Source organism: Delphinapterus leucas, chromosome 7 (genome assembly GCF_059928025.1).
Source record: "Delphinapterus leucas isolate spDelLeu-1000000601 "Yukka" chromosome 7, BTC_Dleu_Yukka2, whole genome shotgun sequence".
Taxonomy (NCBI): domain Eukaryota; kingdom Metazoa; phylum Chordata; class Mammalia; order Artiodactyla; family Monodontidae; genus Delphinapterus; species Delphinapterus leucas.
Window position 1 is genome coordinate 9,257,458 of NC_143135.1, and position 10,413 is coordinate 9,267,870.

Genomic DNA, 10,413 nt, shown 5'->3' on the forward strand with positions numbered 1-10,413 from the left:
TATACGATTCAGAAATGGTTCAGACGTGAACGGAAGAAAAGGCCTATGGAATGGCAGAAAGGGATCTGACCGTGGGTCACAGGCCTGCCAGCTGTTCCAAACTTGGCTGTAGGTTTGCTGGCTGGCCTCGTTACCTGCCCTTCTGGGCCTCAGTTTCCCCTTCGAAATAAGGGTGCTGATCTCGAATCACATGTCTTTATGCTTCCTTCTAGTCCACGTGAGTGCTAAACTTTATGAAAAATCTCTTCTGACAGAAGTCCCCTCCCCCACCCCCTTTATTCTGGCCTTCCCTTGAGGCATGCAGGATCTTGGTTCCCCGACCAGGGATCGAACCCACGTCCCCTGCATTGGGAGCACGGAGTCCTAACCACTGGACCGCCAGGGAAGTCCAAAAGTCCCCTTCTGATTTACAGCTCTGTAGACAATACAGAGTGGGGGGACCTTCTAGAAACTGGCTTCTGATGTTGGTCATTGCTGGGCAGAGGGCAGCGCCTTCTTAGGCCAAAATGATCGAACCAAGCTCATCCCCCTTGCCATTCCCCAGAGCTGCTTCCTTTCTGCCAGTGGAAGCAGCTCTGTACCTCTCCCATCAGCCCTGGAGCGGAGATACCAGCTCCAACCCCCTCCTGCCCTCTCCAGAGCCAGCTTGTCTGCGGGTCTCAGCGCAGAGCAGTGGGATCTCCTGCCCAGCGTGAAATCCACCTGCCCTCGCTTGGATTTCAGACGGGCCCTTGCCAGCTTCATCCACTCCCGCCTCAGCCAGCAGAGCCTGTGTCCCTGGGGGGCTTTGGAGCTCACGGGTGGCTCTTGCTTTTGGAAAGAGATAGGTAGCAAGGGATGTGCTTGATCCCCTGTGGCTTTTTAAAATATTTTTTAAAAATTTTATTTATGTATTGAAATATAGTTGATTTACAATGTTGTATTAGCTTCAGGAGTACAGCAAAGTGATTCAGTTTTATATAAATAAATAAATAAATAAATAAATATATATATATATATATTCTTTTCCAGATTCTTTTCCCTTATAAGTTATTACAAAATATTGAATATAGTTCCCTGTGCTATACAGTAGGTCCTTGTTGGTTATCTGTTTTATATATAGTAGTGTGTATCTGTTAATCCCATACTCCTAATTTATCCCTCCCCCAGCCCCCGTGGCTTTTTAAAAGCTGATTTTGTGAATTGGGCAAGAGTTTCCTCACCCATAAAATAGGGGTAGCATCCACAGGACCAGAGTCTGTCTGTGCAGGTATTTGGGTTGTCATTGAAGGGAATAGCATTCATGTCACAGCCATATGTTTGTTTATTGAGAGCCTGAGGGTGGGCATGGAGTCCTAGGGAGGTGGGTGTGAGCCCCTGCACACACACTGAAAAGCTAGAATGTGCACACGCCCACTGGCACACGTGCCTACACGCAGCTGCCTTCCGTCCTCACCAGGTCTGGGCACCCCACAAGTGTGCTGCTTTCAACCACGGCTCAAATCCCAGTTCTCCGTTCTGAAGCTGAAGAGTGTGGAGTGGGACAGAGTGTGCAGACGTGTGGTCCTGGCGTCTGGAGGGGGGATAAGTGGGTGACAGTGCGGTGCACTTGTGTACACAGCCAGGGGGATGCCCACTGGGGCGCTGGAAAGATCTCCCAGGCAGAACTACCCAGGTTGTCCAATAATATGGCAATTAAAAAAAATTTTTTTTAGCTTGAGGAAGGGGTGATGTACACTAGTGTGGCCCTCAGCGTCCATTCATTCAACAAGTATTTTTAGAGCATCACGTGGTTAGATGCTGCCCCTGCCCCCCTGGCCTCAGAATCCTCCACTGCTGACCTCCCCAGACCGAATGATGTGATGGATGTGGGACACTGGAGCACTGCAAACACACACGTGTAAGCGACGCTTCTACCAGGGACGATGAGGATGATGGTGATGTTTCCCTGGACTCTCAGGGTGCGATCTCATTGGCTGGGACAGTCAGGGGTAGTGGGTCAGATGGATCAGGAACATGGCAACGGGCCATTCAAATGTGAGAAACTTCCCAGCTGCCCTCCTCCCACATCAGGCCCAGGCTGGAGGCAGTGACCACAGGACAGGAGCCCTCCCTGCTGCAGTGACTGTTACCACCGGAAGGGGGAACATGGAGGAGGTGACAGGGGGTGGAGACGCATATGGAGGGCCCATCCCAGCGAGCTTTCCTTCACTTGTTCTGCCCACCCACTCTCAGTTCCCCCCCCTTCCTCCGTTCTTCCTGACGCCTTCTCACCGCCTACCTGATGGGGATGGTCCAAGTTATTCCCCAAAGTCCTGCAGGGCCCAGATTCAGGAGGTCTTAATACTCTGAGGTCCCAGTTCCTGCATTTGAGGGTGGGAGTGGTCTCAGGAGACCTGGAGGGGGCTGGGCTGGGCTCCTCTGGGTCCTTCCTTGGAGTTCCAGCACGGAGCCACAGCGGGGCCTACAGCCTGACAGTGCACCTTGCTTTAAGCAGTGTGACTGACTGTGGGCGTGGCTAAGGGGACGTTTGGCAAATTCAATTCTTTTTTTTTTTTTTACTTTTTTCGGCCACACCCCACAGCATGTGAGATCTTAGTTCCCCGACCAGGGATCGAACCTGAGCCCCCTGCATTGGGAGTGCAGAGTCTTAACCACTGGACCGCCAGGGAAGTCCCCAATTCAATTATGTTGAAATGCACCCCATGCTCACAAAAGGCAGTGTATGTTTTTCACCAACTCAAACTCATTTCTGTACGTGTCAGGGTCCCTACAGGAAACGTTCGTGAAGACAACTCAGCCACAGAGAATTTAACGGTGGCTGTTTATGCAGTAGTGGGCCAGGACCAAGCAGCCAACAAGGGGTGGTGAGACCCCCAGGGAGAGCGGGAGGCTGGTGCTACCCCTGGGCCTGAAGGGGCCTGAGAAGAGATGGTATTCCTGGAATCTAGCCACGAGGGGCCATAGCATCTGCCAGGACTGCCTGCCCTGAGAAGCAGGAAGAAGCTCCCTGACCTTTCCTTCTGCTGGTGCCTTGCGCTGGAGGGCAAGCGAGCCCAGGTCTCTTCTTTTAAAAAAAAAAGTTTATTTATTTGGTTGTGCCGGGTCTTAGCTGCGGTAGGCGGGCTCCTTAGTTGTGGCATGTGAACTTAGTTGCGGCATGCATGTTGGCTCTAGTTCCCTGACCAGGGGTCGAACACGGGGCCCCCTGCATTCTGAGTCTTACTCGCTGCGCCACCGGGGAAGTCCCGAGCCCAGAACTTGCGGGCAGAGGGATAGGCCTTCCGCGGGCACAGAGCAGGGCAGAGAAGCATGGAGAAGGGGTCTCAGGGTGGATGGCGCGATAGAGAACGACCAGGACAATGCCCTCATCCTCATTTTTCTGTTTGGCAAGTGTGACTTTCTATGTATTGAGGTTTCTTAAAATAGCCACGGTTATGTGGGATGTATCTAAGGTATGATCATAAAGTAATATGACAATTTTTGTTTTAAACAAACACACTTACACTCGGGGGGTGCTACACTTACTTCTGTGAAAATTTTACTGTTAAGAATATTTTTGTCCCCTCTCTTTTGGAACTACTCTCGACATCACTTGTGCATGAAAAGAAGGAACAATTTCCTTGGGGAAGCGCAAATCTTCCTCTCTTGAGGCCTGCAAATGGCCAAAGGGTCTGGAAGATCCTTCAGGGTTCCCAGGACAAAACCCTGAAAAGACCACTAGCCTGGGAGTAAGTGGGATTCGCCATGACCTTGAACAAGTGAAGGCCCCTCTTTGAGCCTCGGTTTACTCATTTGTAACATGGATAAGGCATGCATTCTCTAAGGCCCTTGCCAGTTCCAATAGTCTGTGATCTTTTCAGAAGCAAGGCTGGTTAATTAGGTGGATGGGGCTGTTTGGGGTCAAAAACAAGAAATGATTATAATGTAGTGCAACTAATTTTCCCATGTGGCTGGTAAACCAACTCAAATGTTTTGAGCAACAGCACTGTTGAAATACTGCTATGTCTCTAGTGGCCCAAAGCCAAGGCACTGCACCCCCAGGACTTTGCATGTTGCTGGCATGTGCGTCTCATTTCTCAAGTCCCATCTTAGCTCTCTGGCATTGCGTGTTAGCTGTGACGTGAGAGATGCTGCTCAGCTTGTAACTGACATTCCTTTTTTTTTTTTACAGTGTATTTATTTATTTATTTATTTATTTATTTATTTATTTTTGCGGTACGCGGGCCTCTCACTGCTGTGGCCTCTCCTGTTGCGGAGCACAGGCTCCGGACGCGCAGGCTCAGCGGCCATGGCTCACGGGCCCAGCCGCTCCGCGGCATGTGGGATCTTCCCGGACCGGGGCACAAGCCCGTGTCCCCTGCATCGGCAGGTGGACTCTCAACCACTGGGCCACCAGGGAAGCCCTACAGTGTATTTATTTTGAATTCAAACCTACAGAGAAGTTGCAAGAATGACACAGTGAATATCCATATAACTTTCACTTAGATTTCCCAGTTTTACCTTGTTGGTTTTAATCTCTCTCTCTCTCTCTCTCTCTCTCTATGTTATAATTATCATTATATCTGCTGAATCATTTGAAAGTGAATTGCAAACATCATGACCCTTTACTCCTAAATCCTTCAGCATGTATGGACATTCTCTTATATAACCACAAGATAAGAGCCAAATTCAGGAAACTTAACATTGTTATTATTATCTGACATATTGCCCATATTTAAATTTTACCAATTGCCCCAGTAATTACAATTTCCTCGTAGCAATGTCTTTTTTCCCATTTAGGCTTCAACCACCTGTGATCCCATGTGACATTTAATTGTCATGGTCTCTTTAGCTTCTTCAGTTTGGAACAGTTCCTTTGCTTTTTGTTGTCATTTGTGACACTGAGAGTTTTGAAGGGTACAGGGCCAGTTGTTTTGCAGCAACGTCCCTCAGTGTGGGTTTGTCTGAGGATACTTCCTCATGCTTGGGTTCAGGTTATGTGTTCTGGGGCAGCGATCCCACAGAAGTGGAGTGGGGTCACTGCTCAGGACCCTCATGACTTGGATCCCTTGGTGAAGGAGGAGATTGCCAAGTTTCTCCATTGTAACAGCGCCAAGTCTTTTCCCCCTTTGGAATTAACAAGTAAACCCAAGTTTTCAAGAAAGAAGTCCAAGTTTGGGCAAGTTTATTTTGCAAGCAAAATAGGGCTGAAAGGGCTGGTGGCCTTGAAAGGGCTGGTGGCCTGCGTGCCTCGGCCTTGGCGTGCTTTCCGGCTGGTGTTTGGAAACTGGAGTTCTGGCTTTGGGCTTTGCACCACAGAGCAGCTCTCTGTCCGTCCTCATCAGGACAAAGAATTCAGTGCATGAATGCTTGCCACGGGTTGGGAATGCCAGAGCTGTTTACCGGCCTCTGAATCTCCCCGTGGAGTCAGGCATTTGCTAGAGCTTCCCGAGGCTGACTGATGCCAGCAGAGGTGCTGCCGTGAATGGGCCAGAGCAAATGTGTGTGGAACATTCTGCTGAGGCCGGTGGTTTCAATTCCCTTTAAAAAATCTCTGTTATTTTCCACCACAAACTTGAGACCTGGCCTTAATGGAAAACCTCCCAGCAGCGGGGCCGAGGATCGGACAGGGTTAAAAACGAAGAGCTTCTCTCGGGACAGGGCCTGGTGGTCCACAGGGTGCCCATCTCTTGAGATCTTATGCTGAGTACTCACTCGGCCCCTGGCCAGAAGGCTATAGAAAAGTGAGGTCCAGAGAAGTGAAGCAATCCGTCTCCACCCTTAGAGCTGGAAGAGGTGACTCTCTCTAGGTCAATCCAAGCTTACTAATTAAAAAAAAAGCATTTTGGGACTTCCCTCATGGTCCAGTGGTTAGGACTCCATGCTTCTACTGCAGGGGTTCCATCCTTGGTTGGGGAACTAAGATCCCGCATGTCAGGGTGTGTCCAGAAAAAGAAGAATTTTTTTTAAATTTAAAAAAGCATTTTTCCCCCTTTCCCCTGATGCCATTGCTGTTTCCCTGAGGAACCCGGGAATTTTTTTTCTGTGGAGGTTTTAGGAAATGGAAGCTGTCTTTCAAAATTTGTAGGGCCTTGACCTTTTGAGAACTGAAGCAGTTATTAAATACTTATGGGCAAAGCCCGTTTCCTCAAGGAGACAATAAGTAAGGGAATAATAAGGGAATAATGATGATGATGGTAGCTATCAGTTCTGCCACTTCCTAGCTGTGTGATCTTGGGCAAGTTATTGAACCTCTCTGTGCCTCACTTCCCTTATCTATAAAATAGTGATGATACATTACCTCTCTCATAGCAGTTGTGTGAGGAGGATGTAAGTTAACACATACAGTATAATGTATTTGGCATATAGTAAGTACTGGAAGTGTTAGGCATTTCTATTGAATACTTACTTTGTGTTAGGCATTGTATATGTATTGTACACACTTTATCTCTTTTGATTTCTACAACCCTATGAGGTGGGTGTTACTTTCCTCAGACATAGAAACTGAGGCTCAGAGAGGTTAAGCAATTATGTTCAGGGTCACACAGCTAGTAAGTAGCAGAAACTGGAAACCCCGGCAACTTGGCTGGTTTCTGGTCCAGCCCAGAAAAGGCTCTTATTCATTTGCCCATTTGGGGGGTAGGGGTAGGCTCCAGGCCTCAAGGGAAGTGAACCCTTGGCCCAGGTTCAACCTTGTCAGCTGCTGCCAGCCCCTCCTCCCCAGTGTTACCGTGGGTTTTTTCCCCTCCTGAGTATTCACTCTTCCAGGATGATGATAAACAAGGGAGAAACGACAATCAAAGCATGTGCATTATAACTGCCTCACCCACTGTCCCTGACGGCTGTCCAGGAAGCCTGGAGGCCCCTTCCACCACCCCATCCAGTGGACTGGCTGCACCCCAGCTTCGGAATACAGGCCAGCTGAGGCCTCTGGGGATCCTCTCTTGGGGAGGACCTGGGAATGTGAGGGGGCTCCAGAGAGGAGTTTTGGGCAGGAGAGTTGGTCCCAACCGTGGACAGTCTCCCTCATCCCTTCGCCTGCAGGTCTCCTGGGCTCCAAAGCTGAGGCTAATTGGAGCCCAGCTGGAGAGAGAACTCGCTAACCATGAGCCTTGTGAGCGGAGCACTTGCTCTGTCCCACCCACCAGCGGCGCCCCGCCCAAGGGGAAGGAACTGAGGCCTCCACGAGTTTGGACCACTGGCTCTTTCCTCCGGAGATTATGGGGGCCCGAGGGAAGAAGGAAGTAAAAAGCAATCTATGGGGAAAACCAAAAAGCGAGCCCGGGACAGGGCAGAGGTGGATGCGGCGTGGCCGGTGCCGGGAGGGAGAAGGCAGCAGGGGAGGAGCAAAGCCCCAGGAAGGGGGACGATTTGGAACGAGCAGCTGGGAGCGTGTCAGGGCGTGCGGAGGGAAGGAAAGAAGAGAGGACCTACAGGGAGCAGGGACTGCGCCGAAGGGCTCTGAGGGGACTTTAGCCCCGCTCCCTATCTAAGTTCCTCGTAGCGCCCCAAATGAATTTACCACCTAAATAAAACAGCATTCTTGCAACTTCGAGTTCTTCCACTCCAACCAGAAACCAGGTGACACCCTTAAGCCCCCCATAATGTAATCATGGGGCCGCCATTTTCCAGGGAGTAAGAGAGCCTTCCGGAGACTCGCGGTCCCGGAGAACTGAGAGGGAGCATGGGAGGGAGGGACGGGGGTGGGGGTTGCACACAGGACAGTCTCTAGGGAGCATCTGACGCCACGCCCCGTTCGGCCGAACTGCCAATTGCCAGGCCGCATCCAGGTCCCCGTGACTCGTTGCCAGGCAGATTTCTACCCACCTCTGGGCTGCTGCGAGCCACCAGCCCTGCTTTGGCCGAATGGGGTAGGGCGCGGGGCACAGCGGGGAGGAAAGAGGGGAAGGAAGACCGGGGGTGGGTGTGGGTGAGGGGCGTGGTGCGTCGGGAAGTTGCTGGAGGCCAGGTTCACAGCTCCCAGGGAGGGCGCGGCCGCGGGAGCTAGCCACCTTACCCTGGTGGGTCCCTAAGCCCTAAGCCTTGCAGGGACACGAGCTTTTCCCTTAGTCAATCGACAGCTCTGTACTCTGAGAAACTGCTGTGCTGGAGGGTGCCGGGGCTATGTATGTTAATTTTTTGGGATATTTACATTTAAAAAGAGGACTTTTGGGCCCTGAGATGTGGGTCCCTCCTGGTGGTTATTTCAGGCCTTTGGGCAGGCCAGCTCTGGTATTTTGGGCCTGGAGAGCCTTTTAGCAAAGCCTCACAAACAGCATGGGTAGGTGCCCGCCTTGCTTTCCCCTCTGGGGGCCTGACATGGCCCCTCGCCTGTAGCCCGGCATTCAGACTCTTGCCTTTTTGTTTTTGTTTCGTATGGCCACGCTGGGCGGCTTATGGGATCTTAGTTCCCCGACCAGGGATCTAACCCATGCCCCCTGCAGTGGAAGTCCAGAGTCTTTACCACTGAATCGCCAGGGAATTCCTGTCCCCTGCATGTCTTAAGGTCCCCCACTCCAGGCCAGGTGAGGGAGAAGGCTTTTGACAACCCCTGGCTTTCCAGCCAGTGCCCTGTGGCCTGGGTTTGGGGTTTTACCTGGGGGTGTGGTCTCCACCAGGGCGCAGGGCCACCATCCTGGCCTCCATCCTCTGGCTCAGTGGCCGGGCAGTGGGGAGGGCTGGAATGTGAACGGGCAGGAGAGAATAATGCCAGGGCTTTTTCTGCTTGTAAGAGTGCAAGTTCGCTCACAACTTGAATTTCAAGTGGGCCCTTCAGGCAGATTAGGGATGTTAAGTGAGAGAGTGGAGGCATTCGATGTGGATTGACTAAATTCCTAGAAAATAAATTCTAGGAATTTAGCTGCGGGAGGGAGAAGTGCCAGGTGGGCATTGTCGGTGCCAAGCGTGGCTGGGGTTAGAGCTGGTGGTCCAGGAGGCCTGGAGGGGAAGAGGTGGTGTTTTTCTTTCCTTCTTCTATTTAAACACCCTGTGTTCCAAAAAGTACTTGTTTCTTGAATCTTATCTAAGAGACAAATGAATGCTTTTAGCTAAAGTTTAAAAAAATTATTATTGTTTGAAAAAACTGAGCTGCAGTTCTCTTACGGAGGAGAACCAGTCCCTCTAAATAATGTAACCGCCCTTTGGTAACTGCCCTTTGTTTGAAGTAATTATTGTCCCTAAAAATGGGAAATTACACGTTACTGTTTATCAAAAGGAAATAAACACCTTGGGCTAACAGGGTTCTTGCCACTGGATGGTGATTCCAGACCTTGCCAGCAACCCAGGGAAACAGCCTGCACTGTATGTTTTGCTCACACACACTTTCGGTGTTTTGAGATTTTTTAAAGGGGAAACGTCTGGATTCCGTGCGTCCCCCAAAGATTGCTTGCCCTGTTCTTGTTATGTAATCGTGGAGAACTGATAGGGCTTTTCTGGTGGCTGAAATAAGTACAGGAAAAAACATGGGGAGTGGGGCGTGTCTGCCGCTCCCTTTGCTCTGATGTGGATGGGCCCCTTCTCACTAAGTGAGTGAAGAGTTGGCCAGGGATGCTTTATAGAGACAGCATGTAGGTTCACAGAGGGAAGAAAAGGTCTTGGAGGTGGCTCTGGGCGTGTCTCAGCCTTTCCGGCTCCACCCAAGGCCCCAGGGAGTCCTTGAGCACTCCCCTATTTTTTTTTATACTTTTATGAATTTTATTCAATAACACCTGTATAGATTCATGTAATTACCACCACAATCAGGAAAACCTCCTCACGCCCTGAAACCCTTAGCTCTCCCTTTATAGTCACACCATCCCTCGATTCCCTGTCAACCACAAATCTGTTCTCCCTCAGTATAGTTTTGTCTTTTTGAGAATGTCATATTAAAGGAATCGCACAGATCATGTGGTCGGTAACCTAAGACTGGTTTATTTCACTCAGCATAATGAACCTGAACTTTATCCAGGTTGTGTATATTGATAATTCATTCCTTTTTATTGTTGAGTAGTATTCCATTGTATGAATGTACCATGGTTTGTTTATCCATTAAACTGTTGAAACACATTTGGGTTATTTCCAGTTTGGCACTCCCCTCTTTTTAACTCTGGTCCTTGTCCGCCCCTGCAGCCTCAAGCCGGCCTCTCCAGCCACACCCAGCTCTTTCATCTCCTGCTCTCTGGCCCCCTGGCTTTCAACAAGCTTCTCTTCCGCAATCCTTTGGGTTTCAGCTTAGGGAGCACTTCCTCCTGGAAGTCTTCTTCCCCTGACACACAAACAGCGCCCCCCGTCCTCCCCCCACAGTTTGTGTACCCGCGTAGCTCTGTACTTTCCTGTTCTCGGCACTATTCACATTAGATCATCAGTAACTGGTTGCTTGTCTAGCTGCCTCCGCATCAGACTGTCAGCTCCGTGAGGGAGGGAGGTGGTCAGCTCATCCACCGTCATATCGCCAGTGCAGTGCCAGGCAAATGG